The sequence below is a fragment of the Protopterus annectens genome, chromosome 2.part0 (genome assembly GCF_019279795.1).
Source record: "Protopterus annectens isolate FY-2018-M chromosome 2.part0, PAN1.0, whole genome shotgun sequence".
NCBI lineage: Eukaryota > Metazoa > Chordata > Ceratodontiformes > Protopteridae > Protopterus > Protopterus annectens.
Window position 1 is genome coordinate 1633027909 of NC_056728.1, and position 19478 is coordinate 1633047386.

Genomic DNA, 19478 nt, shown 5'->3' on the forward strand with positions numbered 1-19478 from the left:
TGGAGTGGGGGGGGGGGTATTTCCTGGGTCGGACGGTCAAGGCACATAGACATTACAGGAGACCAACCTAAATATCAGTGTCCTGGATATGACGACGGTCCTTTTAGCATTGCAGGCATTTTGCAGCTTCCTTCCTCCAGGAACTATTGCTATATAAACGGACAATGTGTCAGTGGTTTGGTACATCGATAAACAAGGAGGAACCAGATCCTACTCCCTGTGTCGCGAAACAAGAAGAGTGTGGCAGTTGGTAATCTCTGCCCACCACTTTCTAATTGTAGTGCACATTCCGGGAGAGCACAACATTCTAGGGGACAGACTCAGCAAAGTCTTAATGATGCCTCATGGGTGGTCTCTAAATCAGTCAGTGTCAAGCATGATCTTCCACAAATGGGGTCAATCTTGTCTGATCTCTTCGCACTTCCACACAACAAGTGCAGCAGGTTCTTCCCCTTGATTCTTCCTCAAGGACAATCACCCAGCAATGCTGTTGTCCATGCTTGGCCTCCCCGAGTGCTTTATGCCTTTCCTCCTCTCCCCTTAATCCTTAAGCTTCTTCAGAAAGCTTCCAGGTTGAAGAGCAAATTGATCCTTATTGCTTCCTACTAGAATCAGCAAATCTGGTTCACCTTCTTTTGGTCTCATCTGTTGCCCTCTGTGGATGCTCGAATATCATTCAAATCTACTATCCCATCCATCAAGACAGATTCATCCTGATTTCCCAGGTCTGAGACTAACTGCATGGTTTTTCCAATTCGAATGACTGTTAGAACTGCCAGGCTTTTTCCCCAGTCCAAAACATTCTGATCTCCTCTCATAAATCTTCTACTAGAAGAATTTACAAGAGCAAATGGAAAAGATTTTCTATTTGGGCTAAACAGCAGAAATTAGATCCTTTTACCACTCCTGTTCCAGCAGTCCTAGAGTTTCTTGCTCTTATTTTCTATGCGGGGGCTAGTCATTCCACTGTTAAAGTGCAGTTAGCAGCCATTTTAAATTTTCAAATCGTAGAAAATGCATCATCTTTGGCTTCATCCAAATTGTGTAAGGCCTTTCTTAGAGGGACTTTCCTTCTTCGTCCTCCTGTCAAAGATGTAACATCTTCTTGGGATCTGACTATGGTTTTACAGGCTCTGGTTTTCCCTCACTTTGAACCTTCTGTCAAAGTAGATTTGAAATTCTTATTATGGACTACTGTTTTTCTTGTGGCGATCACTTCTGCAAGAAGAGTATCTGAATTGCAAGCTCTGTCATCTAATTAGCCTTACTTAATTTTTCAAGAGGACAGTGTGACATCATGTACTAATCCATCCTTTCTTCCCAAAGTGGCGACTGAGAACAATATAAATCAATTTATTAACTTACCAGTATTTTTACTGATTTCCAAAACAAGGGAGAATACTTTGTCCATCTGCTGGATGTTCACAGACAATTGTCTTTTTACCTAAACAGAACTAAAACCTTTATGAAATCTGACCATCTTGTCATATCTTTTTCGGATGCAAAGAAAGGGTAAACCAGTGGCCAGGACCACCTTAACTAAATGGTTAAGGGACTGCATCTCATTTGTTTATGAATCCAAAGGTATTCCTTTACCTCACTGAGTCATAGCTCACTCTACTAGATCTATGGCAACTTCCCAAGACAAAGTTTCAATTTATGATATTTGTTCAGCTGCCTCGTGGTCTAATTCTTACACCTTCATTTTCCACTGCAAACTGGACATTGTGTCCAGAAGTAGAGCTGCTTTTGGTTCTGCAGTGCTCTAGAATATCCTTCCATGAAGGTCACCTGAGGTTGTTGCAGCCGGGGACTCTGTCCCACAGGTCAAGGAAGAATGAAAATGACAACATCAGACAGAGAAGTTATGTACTTACCATAACGTTCCATCTGTGTTGTCTTTTTCATTCTTCCTCGACCTTCCCTCCCTCCTTTCCCCTGTCCCTTTAGTGAATGACCAGATAGATGTGCTTTTAGGAACCTTTTTCCTTGTTGAGCTCCTGTTCTTTTCCATGTTTCCTTATTGGTAACTGTTAATATTGATGTACACTGCATTTATGATAATATTATTGATAAACATGGTAGCAATAAACTCGATGTGAGGTAACCAGGGAGAGTGAGGCATTATGAGTAGGGGAGGAGCGCAAGCTTTGGAGTCTAAGATTTAGTAAGCAGCCGAGTTGGATCCGAGGTCAGATCCAAAACCCACAGGTTGAGGAAGAATGAAAATACAACACAGATGGAACGTTATGGTAAGTACATAAGTTCTGTTTTTTTAAAAGTAATTCTGTAAACGATTCCCTTCTGTTAAGAGAAGCAAAGTGTCAGGTTTGTCTCAGTGCATATAGCAGTTTGGGGATAAAGCATATATTTTCAGTAAAAATAAATTCTGTAGTTGAAGATTTGTATTCTGAAAATATGTTTAATTTTATAGTAGAACAGTTTTATAAGGGTTTAGTGGTGCATTTGAGGGGTTTTGTGGGTGAGTGTTAATTTGAAAGTTCTGGTATGTGTGCAACATATGACTTCTGCAAATGGATTTGTTGATGGCTTGTAATTAAGATGACTTTTTTTACTGGGAGTCTCATTTCTATCATTCATGCTTGTATATTTTCTTGAGTGGAATGAAAACTTACCTCTTAAGTACATTTCTGTCTCCTAAGTTTGTTGCTACTTTATTGTGATATACGAACTTGCATCAAGGATTTGAAAATGACATACAGACAACCATGATAGAAATAGATGTGATTCTGAAAAGAGAGAGAATGTCAATTCAGAGAGATGATTATAGATAAGAATTTCTTAGGTAATTCCCCAAGGGGAAAAAATAGCCATAAAAATGAGACAAGTAAAGGTGGAGAAATGGGTACATTCAAATAAAGAAGAAGGGAGTAGAACAAGGAAGTTAGGTTCAGGGAGCTTATTAGCCATGTTTACAGCCTTCTTTGTGCTAGGCTGTGTGAAGCAGACCTGGTTGGCATAAGATTTCAAAAGGACACGGGATTTTTTGAGTGACATAGATTTTACTCGTCTAGTGAAGAAGCAGGAGGAGGACCTGATGAGACTGATTAACAGAGAGAAACTTGGGTTTGGCATATGTCAAATGAGAAATATCCAGGGTTAAAGGAGAATTCCAGTTGTATTATTTAAAAAAGGGGATGATGCTGTTAAAATTAATGGGAGGTACTAAATTCAGTTCTTGTTGTCCAAAATAACCCTTGCATCATGGAAAGTTGCAGTAATATCTGCAATACTAAAACTAGGAAAAGACCCACAGTCTTGTGAGTTCATACAGCCCTATTTCAGTCCTAATTCAGGATTATAAACTCTTATTCGCTGTAAGGCTAGATTTGTGACGGAGGAGACAAATATTTGACAAAACAGAAAAACACTATTTGTTGTGCTGGAAGCAATTATGAAACGGAATCCGTGTGTGGTGATAAGCCTTGATGCAGAGAAAACATTCAACAAGGTTAGCTGGAAATATTTACTTCAGATTCTGAAGAGGATGTTCTTGCCAGTAGATGTAGTAACTCATGTGTTATGTCAGTGTGAAGATTAATTCCAAACTATCAGCATTATTTAAGATATCTAGAAGGTACAAGACAGGCCTGCCTGCCTCTTTCTCTCATAGTGTTTGCTCTAACTAGAACCAGTAGCCCTGAAGATCAGAAATTCAGAAATAAAAGGAATAACAATGGGACAAGAAGAGGTGAAGTTATCACTCTGCACATATGACCTATTAGCATATCTCTGAAACCCAGAGGTGTAGTTAAGATTTCTGTTTAGACTTCTCAATGGATTTGGTACTATTTCAAGCTGTAGGGTAAATCTAAATAAAGCACAGGTGGTATAAATCATGTTTATACCATCTGCTGCACTAAAGAAGCAATATCAAAATATATAACAACATAAAACAGTTAAATAGCTAGGGGTCAAATTAGCACAGTAGAAGAAACTGTGAGAGTAACATACTCTGAGTTTAAAAATGAATGTTTCATTTTTTAATAAAATTAAAATTATTAGAGCTAGACAAAGGGCAAAAGGTGCAAGAATACAAATGCATGTTCTACCTGTAGCACTGTCTTGTTTTTTGACACTTATGCTAAATCCAGGGAAAATTTTTTATAGACCTTGATAATGGACTGAATAGTTTCACATGGAGTGATGACAAAGCCAGGGTATGATGGGGTAAACAGATACTATCTAAAGATGGGTGGTGATTGGGTATCCCTGATCTGAAAGCTTATTGGAGAGTGTCCCATTTATTTATTTTTGAGTTGGCATTACACAAGAGTTCACTAAATCGGTAGTTTTGCTTAGGCAATGATAAAAAATGATCAAGCACAGAAATCTGTCTAGTTCCAACATCACCAACATGAGTGTTGAGGGAAAAAAATAGCAGTCTTAAAACTTTGGTGATGAGCTCAGTCAAAATAATTTCCAAAAATCATGAAACCCAGGTAGTGTTCCAAAGCAACAAGCCTTTATTCGTCACAGACGAGCAACCCTCAGTAACAAAAAAATCAGAAATACTTTACAATGTTAAACATATCAGCTTTTATACACTGAGAAGTAGGTGTGGAAAATATGTTTTCTTTAATTTTAAACCAGCCTATTACAGTCAAACAGTATAAACAGGGCCGTAAAAGTGGATTTATGAACAGTAAGTACCCACCCCACCCCCACACTGCTACTGATAAGATCAAACTAAATCCTAGATTGCCTGGAATAGGCTGGTTTAAAACTAAACGATACATATATTTTCCACACCTTCTTCTACGTGTATAAAAATATAATATGTTTATATTTATTTCTGGGGTTTTTTTGTTACTGAGGGTCGCTTGTCTGTGATGAATAAAGGCTTGTTGCTGCTGTGAAATACTACTTGGGTTTCATGATTTTTGGAAATTATAGTGACTGAGCTCATCAACAAAGTTTTAAGACTACTAGTTTTTCTGTTTTTTATTTTACTTTTTTTATCTTTGTTTTTAATTTTTTTGTTTTCTTTTCTTTTTTTATTTGATTAGACAATGATTACATTCTCAAGACTTAAATCCCATTACATACTTGTGTTGGAGTACAGTCTCTGGACATTTGAAAATTTGGAAAGAAGTATCAGAATGTCATAGATGCTTGATGATACAGGGGAAGTGATGGAGGCTATATTTATAGTATGCCCCCACAGAGGAAGAGAGTAATGGAAAAAAGGGAGGTGATACATTAGCCAGATGGGTTAAAAAGCACTGCTGGGTAGAAATTGTGATTATTAAGAGCAGTGTTTTTCAATCGCACGGACTGGGTCCAGTCTGGCAGAAATTTCCTGCCGGTCTGTGAAGGACTGTGGCCCACTGGCTGGGACAGGGGAAGCTGGCTGGAAGATTTACTTTTTTTTTTTTAAACGGTGCTCTTCTTTAAGAAGAACACTCTTTGTGTCCTGTCACACAGATGTGGCAGGTGTGTGCCACCTGTTTTTCTCTTCTGCGTCTGTGCTACCTGCTGTTTATATCTTCGTTTTCTGCTTGTGCAGAATTTGAATGCCAAAAGACATTTGAAATGCAGACCATGAACGGACAAGTTAGAGGTAGGTCTTTGTGTGTGTGTGTGTGTGTGTGTGTGTGTGTGTGTGTGTGTGTGTGTGTGTGTGTGTGTTTGTTTAAGTGGTAGGGGAGTGGGCGTGTGTGTGTGTGTGTGTGTGTGTGTGTGTGTGTGTGTGTGTGTGTGTGTGTGTGTGTGTGTGTGTGTAAAAAGAGGGAGGGCAGTGTAACTCAGCTGTCCAGATTTTCACCTCATCTGTTCCTCATAATTTTTTTTTTTGTGTGTATGTGTGTTTATTGTGACAAATACGTGAGGACAGAATTCCCTTAAATAATGACAGGCATGTGAGTTTCAAACTTCATATCTTTCAGAAAATTCATGATAACACAATACCTTTTCTTCTAGCAACTGTATTAGTTTGTGAGAGCAATATTTAAAGTTTGTCCCTATTTTGTCGGCTTTGTCCCACCATTATTTTTGGCTTTTCCCAGATTTTTTTCTGTTAAAAGGTTGAGAGGTGTGTGTGTGTGTGTGTGTGTGTGTGTGTGTGTGTGTGTGTGTGTGTGTGTGTGTGTGTGTGTGTGTGTGTGTGTGTGTGTGTGTGTGTGTGTGTGTGTGTGTGTGTGTGTGTGTGTGTGTGTGTGTGTGTAAGAGGGAGGTAAGTAGATGCATCTCAACTGTAGAGATTTATGCAGAATGGCCACATTTTTGCCTTATATTATTGATCCTTTTCTCATAAAATTGTGTTTTTTCTGGAAAATCCTTGGCAAATCATTGAGGGTTAAAGTCAGAAAATAATGACAGACATTTGAGTTGCAGACTTCATACCCTTCAGAAAATTCATGCTAATGCAAATCCTGCTATTCTATCAATTTTCTAAGTTTGTAAGAGCAATATTTAGAAAGCGTCCCTATTTTTGGGCCTTTGTCCCAATTATTGATGGCTTTATCCAGATTTCTTGCTGTAAGGGGTTGAGAGGTATGGGTAGGTCGGGGTGTGCGTAGCTAAAGGTGGGAGGTAGGTAGGTAGGTGCATACCTCTCAACTGTCCCTGATTTTGACTGAGATTTTAGCTCTGTTCCTCATAACCTCACATAAAGTGGTGACTTTTGGAGAAAAGGTTATGAATTGCACTTTATAAATAATGACAGTAATTAGAGTTACAGGCTTCTTATACTTTAGAAAAATACATTTTTACTCATGTTCTGTTATTTTGTCAATGACTCAAGTTAATAATACTAATATATGAAAAGTGCCCCTGATTATTTCTAGATTTGTCCCTGATTCTGTTAGGATTTGTCCCTTTTTGGTTGAGAGCTATGGGTAGGGTTGTTTGTGTGTGTGTGTGCGTGTGTGTGTGTGTGTGTGTGTGTGTGTGTGTGTGTGTGTGTGTGTGTGTGTGTGTGTGTAAAAGGTAGGTAGCATACCTCTCAACTGCCCAGATTTTTGCCCCATATTTTTGGTCTGTTCCTCATAAAAAAGATGAAGTTTCAGACTTCATATCCTTTGGCATACAATGCTCAAACAGATATTGTTTTAATTGGGTCCTTATAAATTTTATTTCTGCCTTAGCAGTCCCCAAAATAATTATTCTATTTTCACTGGTCCCCAAGTGTAAAAAGGTTGAAAAACAGTGATTTAGAGAAAACCCAAGCCTTTGTTATCTGGAGTATTTTCAATGAGATGCGAAAAGAAACAGGAACTGATTATACTAAAAAGGGGGTTTAAGGAGAAGCTATGCAGTCATAAAGAAAGGTATACCAAATCTGGCAGAGTGGTAACAGTGTATAGAAATTCTAAGGTGTAGTAGACAAGCAGGAATACAATGTTAAGGACTAATATAAAGAATATGTAAAGCTATAGAAGGAGCAAGGGTATCCTTGAAAAATATAACTGAAACTTTGTGGAAAATATTGTTGAATGTAAGGTTGTGAGAAAATCAGTGGGAAGAGATCTATAAAGGATTGAAGGCAGTGAAAACTAAGAGATTTTAAGTATATGCCTGGAAATGTTTTGTATATATTTTTACACACCTAAACTAAACCTTAAAAAGGGCACAGTATACTCAAATCAAGGGGTGGCATAAGCCATACAGAATCGGGCTAGGCTTATAATTGCCCCAGGGCAGATAGCCTAGTATGAACCTATGAACAGTTAAACAAAGTGTACCCAGGGGTATCATGTAGCTGCTAGAAGTGTCACAATAATAAATTGGGAAGTTGGCTACATATTTCTGTTCATTCCTGAAATTAATAGAGATTAAGGAATTTACAGAAAGTTTTTTCCATATTATAGCCAGGGAAGGGCACTCTTAATCAAGCAATCCTTTCTTAGGATGCCCTCTGTCAGTGGCATGGATCCCAAATGAAAGAGAAATATTGAACATTGTGAATTTAACAGGGAAGAAGACATTACACACAGAGCTATCTGAAGAGGAGCAGCTGATCTGATATATATAGCAATAAGTAGCCTGTTTGTTGTGCTTATTTGTAGTAGTTATTGCTTATTTTAGATATTTATAGCAATTTTATTGTATACTGTATACTTGTACTGTATTTCATAGCTATTGGCTCACTTGTGAGAAACATTTCTGTAGTGTTTTCTTCCACCCACCCTCCCTGTTGACATCTTGTCTTTATACCTGCTGGCCTTGCAGTTGCCCATCCCTACTCTAAATTTGATCTTGGACACTCCTCCCAGTCTAGTGTCATTAGCTCATTCTACATAATACAGAGAGAATGTCCTTCTGTTCCTCCTTTCTCCCTTTCTAAAAAAAAATTGTCCAAATATCCTTATGTTCTTACTGTGCTTCTCAAACATTTTGGAAATATAGAGTATATTTTAGTGCATTTATTAAAACTGTATTTGCCTTAATATTGCAACAACTCAAGTGCTCTAGGTTGCTCTGCATCTGAATTGTTTGTGTGTTTCAGCTGCTTTTCTGTACATATAGACTAGCTACTTATTCTACTGTATTACTGCCTGTTAAATCGTTTTTCAGTTGTGCACTTGCCTTGCTTCATTTAAAAAGTTTTAAATTGTTAATTTTGTAGAGTTTTAATTGTATTTACTGTTTAGGGCTACACACTCAAGTGTGTTAGCCTTTTATGTGTTTATTTAGTGTATTATTGCATTGTTTAGCCTGTTTTAACAAAAAATAAATATCTTGTTTGCTCGTTTTCCACCTTTCCTAGCTAGTATAGTCCAGATCTCAGGCTTTGCTGGTTTCAGGACTTTATTTTCTGTGTTCAAAGCTATCCAGACCTTGCTGTGGTAGAGGAAGTCGTACTGCTTACCAGTGGGAGTTGTGAGCATTGTACTGCCTGTCTGACACTAGAGGAGTGGTTTCCAGCTCTGAAATTGTAATTTTAGCCATTTTGGGCTGATTTCTATCTTTCAACTTTCTGGCTTAAAAGTGCACGTGTTTGCACATTTTTCACATCGTGCAGCACCGGCAGGCTACAGTTAAATTGTTCCAGGTGCCAGAAAGTCTGCTCTTCAAATTCCCCCTTAGAACTAGCTGCTTTCTCAGTAGTAGCACTAAAATATGAACCCCTGTGACTAGCACTTGCTCTAGAACCTGCTGGAAAGCACTAGGAACCCTTGAATTGATACAAGCACTCAACTCTCCTTGTTAATAAGGAGAAATTAATCGTAGGCACTAAACAGCCAATAATTGCAAAGTACCTTGCAAAGGTAAGGGAAAACACCTCTTGTACTTTACAAAAAAGCACCTAAACAGGCATGTCAGCTTCCAGTGATTTCTCCTGTCCACCTGGTGAATCTGGGCATATTGGAGCAATGCAGCAACTGAATCATGTACACAGACAGCGCTGTTCTCCTACTACCCAACACTACAACCTGCGAGAGATGCACTTACATAGCCAAACTGGAAGCAAAGCTCTCGCAAGCCAAGAATGTGCTAGACAGTCAAGAGAAGAAGGTTAACACCTGCACTACATCTCAAGCAACACATAGCCCTTATAAACCCACACCACCAACACCCTCACATAGCAACACTAAACCCTCATATGCGGAGGCCCTTAACATTAACCTGCCCAAGCAACAAAGTCCTCCGAAGCTGAAACGCAAATAAACACCATTCACAATCAAAGTGACACATAGCTCACAACACCAGTGTGCCACCCAACAACAGCCCCTAAGGCAAGACAATGTACCCAACACTTTAGTCATATGTGACTCTATAGTCAAGCACACGGATGTCCCACTCACCAGACTGAACAAGGAGAAAATTACAGTTAGCTGCCTGTTAGGTGCCAGGATCCGCCACATAACGCACGCACTCAAGTCACTACACAACAAGTACAAACACAACTCTGTCATTGTCCATGTTGGAGTGAATGACTTGAGACGTACTTCCCTGGACTACATGAAAAGAGACATGATAGAGCTCTCAGATCATGTGGCATAGACAGGTATGACCCTAGCCCTGAGAAGCATCCTGCCTTCACCTAAAATGATACCACAGTATAAGGACAAAATGATTGACTTCAACAATTGGCTAAGCTTCTGGTGTCATTCAAAGGGGATCCAGTATCTGTCTGCCGGGGACGACATGATCGACAAACCACAATGCTTTGCAAGAGATTGTCTGCACCTGTCACCCCTGGGATTCAGGTTACTGGCTAAAGCTCTTGCCACCCCATAGTGCCTTTTTTAGGCAAGGTTCAAAGGACAAAACCACCACCGTAACAGATATAAGCATGCAAAATCTGAAAGTAATGCTACAAGTCTAAACCTCAAAATGCACTCTCTCGAGGCACTCCTAAAAATGGAGAACAACGATATCTGTGCAGTAACTGAGACCTGGTTCAAGGCTCCAGAGAGCACCCCTGCAATACCAGGCAACAACTCTTAGCACACTTTTCGGCCACCAAACCAAGACCGAAACACTATAGGTGGAGGAGTGTCCATATTCACACCTGCAGGCTAGTTGACCAACACAATGCATCTGAAATTCTCCAGGTGCAACTAACACTAGGTAAGACTGCAATCCAAACTGTAGCTTGCTACAGATCCCCCACCATGCCCCAAGATTCTCACTACACCTTTCTAAACATACTGGACAATATTAAGATACAATCAAACACCCTAATACTGGGTGATTTCAACTACCCTGCCATTAAGTGGGAAAACTGCTCGGGTACCAACACCTTTTTCCAATGGTTCTTGGAATTCATAAATTCCAACGCCCTGGATCAACTAATCCATTGTCCCACCAGAGGCTCCAGTATCCTAGACCTGGTCATTACCAACATGGGAGATAGATGCTCCACACCAGTGGTCACCCCGTCATTGGTTAGGTCTGACCATAAGCAAATCACCCTTGACATCCACATCCCACCCCCACCCCCCACAGTAAGGAAATCTCCGTAAAAAACTTCTCCAAAGTCAACTTCATGCTACTCAAGTCAGAAGTGAGAAACTTCATGACACCCATGCAGATGAGAGCTGAAAGTTCGACTGCTGAATCCTACACTAAGGCACTGTACGAGCACATCCACTCGTGCATGAATCGTGCCATCCCAAATAGAACCAAGACGCACTCATCCAAAAAATGGAAGCCAATCTGGTGGTCCCCTGCCATAAACAAACTATACAACAGAAGAAAGAAACTGTTGCAGAAAAGAAGAAAATACCAGGATGCAAGAAACTCCCTTACCAGCCTCAGTAAGAAGCTGAGATCCCTCATAAAATCCTCCAAAGCTAGTTATGAAAATAAAATTGCCAAAAATTCCAAAGACAACCGCAAGGCATTCTATAGGTATGTCAAGAATCTAAATGGCAAATGCTCAGATATGCTCTGAGCTACAACAGAATGGCATTAAATATACTGATCCCAAGGATATTGCCAGTATCCTGGCAGATCGATTTAGTGCAAACTTCACCCCCCCTCTCACCCCCTAATGGGCCCATCTCAATACCAAAAGATTGCCAAATTCCACTAATCATGGCCACACAGGTAGAAGCCCCACTCTCCAAAGCCAAGAATACAGCATCCCAGGGACCAGATGACATCCCGGGCTGTGGAATACATGAACTACAAAATGAACTGGCACCTCATCTAAGTGTCATGTTTAATCATAGCCTCACCTCAGGCTTCATGCCCACTAAGTGGCACACAGCTACAGTTATCCCACTCCACAAGGGGGGATTCACCTTGGATCTTGGGAACTACCGTCCCATTAGTCTGACAAGCCTTATCTGCAAAGTCATGGAATGCATTATCATGGAACTTATAAACAAAGACATTGGCAACCTTCAAACACTGTACCCCACTCAGTTTGGGTTTGTGAAGGGCTGATCTTGTCTCCTGAACCTGATTGATTTTTTCAGATCAGTTTCCAGAGCTGTGGACGAGGGTAAAGCAGTCCACACAGCCTATCTGGACCTCCCCAAGACCTTCTACACCATCCCCCACTGTGGAATCATAGATAAACTTACTAATCTGAGTATAAATCCGTACATCACTCGATGGGTTGCCAACTGGCTTACTGACAGAATCCAGACTGTAAAAGTAGCCGACTCCAAATCTAGCTCCACACAAGTGACAAGTGGAGTACCTCAGGGTTCAGTCCTGGGACCACTCTTGTTTGGCATCTACTTCTCTGAAGTACAGGCCAACACTAAGGGACTCTGGCTAACAAAGTTTGCAGATGACTGCAAACAGGGAGCCTTTATTGAATTCCCAAATGATGTGGATATTCTACAAAAGGGTCTTACAGAAACAGATGCTTGGTGTCAGAGCCATGGGCTCAAGCTTAATGCCAAGAGATGTATAGTTATCCCCTTTGGGAAAAAAACATGTACCCATGAATTACCACATAGGTGGAAATACACTAAACACCGAAGTGTGATGAGAGACTTAGGGACACAGTTGGACAGTGGTCTCACCTTCGATAACCACATTGCCACAACAGTCAGGAAATCCTTCTATGTGACACACTTCATCACTAAGGGCTTTTCATCAAGAAAAAAGGAGGTCATTGTCCCACTGTACTCATCCCTCATTAGACCCATTATAGAGTACAACTCCCCATTTGGGATGTACCTCGCAAGACATCTGCAACAGCTGGAAAGGCCGCAGAAATACCTCACTAAAAGAATCACAGGCCTAAAGCAGATGCCCTATACTGACCATCTAAAAAAGCTCCAGCTATACTCCATGGCATATTGTCTACTCAGAGGCGATCTCTGCTTAACATACAAGGCCATGTCAAACCCTGAGCTTTTGGACATGCTCCACTTAAAGAAATCCCAATCCCTCAGAGCCGCACGCTCCATTGATCTAAACCTTGTCATCACAATGAAAAAAACATGCTGGAGGGATAGGTTCCTGATCCAGGGACTCCCCATACTCTGGAATAGACTGCCCATACATGTCAAGCAGAGCGCCTCCTTGGCGCTCTTCAAAAGGAACCTTGACGATTGGATGGGAGATAGGATATTCACCCCGGGGATCATGTCAGTTCACCTGCTAGACAGGGGTCCAGGGAAGTAAATATTGTGGGAAGAAATATCTAGGGAATTGTTATGGCTAGGCTTTTATAGGCCGTAGGGCTGATAGCCTACTACCAACCTATGAGCTAGGAATTGTGAAAAAAAGAAGCCACAACTTAAAGAAGATTTATATAAGTTAATAAAGGAAATGGCATATCAAGAGAGAGTAATTGCAGGGGAACAATATTGGGGAAAGTATGAAAATAAATGGGGATATGGATTAAAACCAGAAGAGTCAAGGGAGTGTAGACCAAAAAGGAGAAGGGATGCTATGTATAAACATAAATTGGTTTACTAGATTTTCTATCAGATTTGACATGACCTGCAGGGGAGGGTTTGGGGGGGGGGGTTAGTAAGGACATATATGTTGTTGTATCTTTCTGCTTTTCCCGGTTAGGGGTCGCCACAGCAGAACTCCGGTCCGCTAATGATTGGCAGCAGATTTTCACGTACTGAGTTGCCAGCCCTGACGTACAGCCTTCAACGAAGGTACACCCATTCACGCATGTCTCCACACAGAAGACGCTTTAGCTGAGAATCGAACAGAACGTCTTGCTGTGAGGCGACAACGCTGCCGCATAAGAATGGTAATTTGTTACACTGAATGTTATAAATTTGAGAATTCATATGGTCAAAGGTGTTTTTTTTCTTTCTTTTCTTTTTCAGTTAAAGTTATGCTTTGATTAAATGAGTACACTTCATTTTGAATGAGGATTGGAAGTTGTGAACATTTTTTGGGGGGTTATTCCAAATGGAAGAGTAAAAGGCAAGGTTAGTAGCACTATCTTAGGAATGAATAGTGAAATCCATTGCCGAAGAATACCTTGAATCTTGTTACTTGCTCCTGGGGTAGCAGTACTTCCTGCCATTCAGTACATCATCATTGCAGTGTACTGATTTGGGTGTGCCCCAGCCTCAGGATGATGCCATCTCTAGAAGTAGGAATGAAAATCATGTTTGGAGTAGTGAAGAAGTATGGTGAATGCTCTCCGCTATGCTGTGCTATGTCGAACACAATGTATATATCTATATAGCTACAGATACATACATATCTATATCTATAGATTAGATATCTTTTTTCTTTGTAGAAACACACACACACATTATATATATATATATATATATATATATATATATATATATATACACACATGCATATAAAGTACATGCACAGCTGTATTTCTCAACAGCACTTGAGTTTCTATAAATCACCTTGATGATGACCCCAAAATGAGAATACGTTGTCTTGTGTGGTGAAAGATGCACAGCCTCCAAGTTACAAGAGGCAGTATTTTCTTCAACTGTGGCAGTGGCAAAGAGAAGATATCTGATAATTCAGAACAAACATACATATTTATACATTGCAAGTGTTATTAATAAAACCTAAGACAATCACAGATATGGTATTAGGCCAACAGAGTTGAAGTTACAGACTTTTAGCCATATTTCTTTAGCAATCCATGTTCTAATAATTGTAATACCTTCCAGCAATGCATATAGAATCTACGGAAATGAGTCATATAGGCTCAATCTAAGTGTGCGCTTCCAGACCAGCTGTGATCATGCCAGGTCCAAGGCATTACCCAGTGTGGACTTTCATACGTCTTGAACCTCTTCCGGAGAAGAGCATGCCTAGAATTGGGACATGACATGTTCTGGATGTTGCTGGAGAGCTCTTTATGGTATTATTTTGTCAAAACTGAAGTGCTCCTGTTAGTTTTTTGTATTCTCCAAGAACATGCATAATAATGCATTTAGAGAAAAATCAGGTTAAGTCATTATGTGTAGCAGAATTTCATAGTAAAGAAATATTTTAAAATTAAGTGAGGGTTTTGTATATTTACCACATATAATAATTCCTAAAATGTTCCAATGCCATCACAGGGTTTCTGCTAAAGTATATACTTTCTTCTCTTTTAACTCATGCAACAACTCCCTTTGCCCACCGATGGTTCATTCTTACTTTCAAGGTCTATTAATAATCTGGGGAGTTATAAAATACTTATCTTTACATAATAGCTTCATTAACTCATATTTATTTTTGAGGAAATCTTGTATTTCCTGTTTCACCTTTTATCATTGTATCCCTTGCCATTTTCTCATTCCCACAAAATTTAATTTACAGTTTTCTATTTTTTTCCAGTAGTTTATTTGTAACAACTCCAGAGTTTTTATTCATTTGATTTGTGTGACACTTTTCTCCATCGCAAACATTATCTTAGACAGAAATTAATGAACTAATAGGAGCATTTTATCTGCCCCCTAAAAGTCCCAGATTAGTTTGAATTAAATCATCATACCAATCAACAAATGTCTCTGACTTCAGAAAACAAGTAGGAAGTCTGCAGTGTTTGTGTAAACCTGAGCGTACTATAGTTTGCATGTGATATTTCAGTAAAGCATATCAATCTATTTACCTAATTAAACATGTATATGCTTTATATATTCATTATCTTGCTCTGTACCTGCTTAAATAATACATATAATGCATGACATTTAGCTTAATATCAGAAGTTGATCTTCTTCATGGATAGGCTTTCATGTTTTCCAGTGCATATGCTCCACAAGTTGGGTGTGCAATGGATGAGAAAGAAAAATTTTGGAGTGAATTGGATGAAGTGGTGATGACTGTACCCAAGGGTGAGAGAGTGGTGATTGGAGCAGATTTCAATGGGCATATTGGTGAAGGGAACAGAGGGGATGAGGAAGTGATGGATAGGTATGGTGTTAAACAAAGGAATGCAGAAGGTCAGATGGTAGTGGATTTTGCGAAAAGGATGGACATTGCTGTGGTGAATACATATTTTAACAAGAGGGAGGAGCATAGGGTGACATACAAGAGTGGAGGAAGATGCACACAGTTGGATAATATCTTATGTAGGAGGGCCAGTTTGAAGGAGATTGGAGACTGTAAAGTGGTGACCGGGGAAAGTTAGGCAGCACAGGATGGTGGTTTGTATGATGACATTGGTGATCAAGAAGACGAGGAGGAGTGTGAGGGCAGCACCAAGGATCAAATGGTGGAAACTGAAAAAGAGTAATTGTGAGGTAGAGTTCAGGAATGAGTTAAGACAGGCACTGTGTGGCAGTGAAGAGTTTCCAAATACCTGGGTAACTACAGCAGAGCTAGTAAGGGAGACGGCTAGAAAGGTGCTTGGTATGACATCTGGACAGAGGAAGGACGACAAGGAGACATGGTGGTGGAATGAGGAAGTACAGGAGAGTATTCAGAGAAAGAGGTTGGCAAAGAAGAAGTGGGATTGTCAGAGAGATGAAGAAAGTAGACAGGAGTATAAGGAGATGAGGTGCATGGCAAAGAGAAAGGTGGTGAAGGGTAAGGGTAAGGCATATGAAGAGTTGTATGAAAGGTTGGACACTAAGGAGGGAGAAAAGGACTTGTACCGATTGGCTAGACAGATGGATCGAGCTAGGAAAGATGTGCAGCAGGTAAAGGTGATAAAGGATAATGAGGGAAACATACTCATAAGAGAGGAGAGTGTGTTGAGGAGATGGAAAGAGTACTTTGTGGGGTTGATGAATGAAGAGAATGAGAGGGAGAGAAGGTTGGATGATGTCGGGATAGTGAATCATGAAGTACAATGGATTAGCAAGGAGGAAGTAAGGATAGCTATGAAGAGGGTGAAGAATGGAAAGCCTGTTGGCCCAGATGTCATACCTGTGGAAGCATGGAGGTGTTTAGGTGAAATGGCAGTGGAGTTTTTAACCAGATTATTTAATGAAATCTTGGAAAGTGAGAGGATTCCTGAGGAATGGAGAAAAAGTATTTTGGTACTGATTTTTAAGAATAAGGGTGATGTGCAGAGCTGTAGTAACTACAGAGGGATTAAATTGATCAGTCACAGCATGAAGTTATGGGAAAGAGTAGTAGAAGCTAGGTTAAGACGGGACGTGATGATTAGTGATCAGCAGTATGGTTTCCTGCTGAGAAAGAGCACTACAGATGCGATGTTTGCTCTGAGAGTGTTGATGGAGAAGTACAGGGAATGTCAGAAGGAGTTGCATTGTATTTTTGTAGACTTAGAGAAAGCATATGACAGGGTGCCTAGAGAGAAGTTGTGGTATTGTATGAGGAAGTCAGGAGTGTCAGAGAAGTATGTAAGAGTGGTACAGGATATGTACAAGGGTAGTGTGACAGTGGTGAGGTCTGCTGTGGGAGTGACGGATGCGTTTAAGGTGGAGGTGGGGTTACATCAAGGATCAGCTCTGAGCCCTTTCTTATTTGCAATGGTGATGGACAGGTTGACATACAAGATCAGACAGGAGTCCCCGTGGACTGTGATGTTTGCAGATGACATTGTGATCTGTAGTGAGAGTAGGGAACAGGTGGAGGAGACCCTGGAGAGATGGAGATATGCTCTAGAGAGAAGAGGAATGAAGGTCAGCAGGACTAAGACAGAATATATGTGTGTGAATGAGAGGGAGGATAGAGGAATGGTGAGGATGCAAGGAGTAGATGTGACGAAGGTGGATGAGTTTAAATACTTGGGGTCAATAGTTCAGAGTAACAGTGAGTGTGGAAGAGAGGTGAAGAAGAGAGTACAGGCAGGATGAAGTGGGTGGAGAAGAGTGTCAGGAGTGAATTGTGACAGACGAGTACCTGTAAGAGTGAAAGGGATGGTCTACAAGAGGGTAGTGAGACCAGCTATGTTATATGGGTTGGAGACAGTGGCATTGACAAAAAGTCAGGAGTTTGAGCTGGATGTGCTAGAGTTAAAGATGTTAAGATTTGCACTGGGTGTGATGAGGGTGGACAGGATTAGGAATAAGTATACTTAGATGGTCAGCCCAGATTGGAAGGTTTGGATGCAAAGCCAGAGAGGCAAGATTACTTTGGTTTGGACATGTGCCAAGGAGGGATGCTGAGTATATTAGGAAAAAGATGCTAAGGATGAAGCTACCAGGTAACAGGAAAAGAGGGAAGGCCTAAGATAAGGTTTATGGATGTGGTGAGAGAGGACATGCAGGTGGTTGGTGTGACAGAGCAAGATGCAGAGGACAGGAAGAAATGGAAACGGGTGATCCACTGTGGCGACTCCTAACGGGAACAGCCGAAAGAAGATGATGATGATGCTGGCTGGAACTAGCTTGAATTTCCACATCGTCTTAACCTCCTTCAACTGTCCATTGCACATAAAATTGTCTACAACCCAGACAACTGCCCTGCTCTTGAGAACATTGTAATACCCTACAGCCCCACCAGGACCCTTTGCTCTGAAAATGAACAACTCATAACTGTCTGTGTACCAAACAAAAGTGCTGGGCACTGCTTTTACTCATACACTGTCACTAAACTCTGGAACTCACTTCCAGCCAGCATGAATACCATTGGCAGCTTCAACAAATTTAAACTCTCCCTAAAAAAGTACCTACTAAATACTCGTATCTGCCCCTGCATCTATCCAAATAGATAAAGTATCATACTCACTGTCAAAGGAAAAAACTTTAAAGACCAATTCACGTTAGGTTCAAGCAAGGCACCCTTTATTAATTGCAGCAAGGAGACAAAGCATGTAGGCACAAGATTTGTCTAAATGATTAATGACTAGTAGGTTATACTTATACAGTTCTCTTCCTGTCACATAGAAAATGTTACATTCTGTTGCTGACGTAGTTAGACACAGCTTTCTGTATGTTTTACAAGAAATATTGTTAGACATTGCTGACCAAGTTAAAATATCTGTCATTCTGCAAAAACATTTTGAGAAAAACAACCTGGACTTGGGTTTATGTCAGTCCATTTCAGCATTTTAATTTTTCTGTTGTACTGTTCTAATACATGTGTTACATTTTACCTAGATTCAAGGTACATTTCTAGCTTTAGTACAAGTAATGCTGACTACAGTTTAAACTTTCAAGCATCTATTGTTTTCTTCATCAATAGCTTCTAACAGCTGCATGTTTTCTCATGGCATAAGCAGAAATCAATATCCCTTTGTCAATTTTCATGACATTAGCAGAAATGAATTGCGTCTTGTTATTTGCTGACATTAGCAGAAAATAGAATGCTTCTTGTTAAGTTTCTAATGGCTGTGCAGATTCATGTAGTGTGAACAGAATAAATGTATTAACCCTTTTAAATCTCGAATGCACTAAATGCACTAAGCATGCATATTACTATTACATATTTTTCTAACACTCACCTTCATGTTTTACTCCCCCAGATTACCTCATTTTTTTACCAATCAAAACCAGTAGGAAACTCTTTTTACCTATAAGTTACTTTAAACAACTCTACTGTCACTAGTAATTTCTTTCTATCCTTAACTATCTTCTCGACTAATCTCCTTTTAACATTTCATCCTACTTTAAAAAAATTATAATATAGTTTGCAATTACTGTGCTTCTCTGTGATATTGTAATTCAACTACCTATATATAAAATTCTCATTATTTTATACCT

The 19478-nt window shown here is 40.0% G+C and overlaps 1 protein-coding gene across 2 annotated transcripts in view; it reads left to right on the forward strand.

Moving 5' to 3' along the window:
* CEP44 (centrosomal protein 44) overlaps positions 1–19478 on the forward strand; it is a 744696-nt gene that overhangs the window by 484246 nt on the left and 240972 nt on the right. The window lies entirely within an intron of this gene.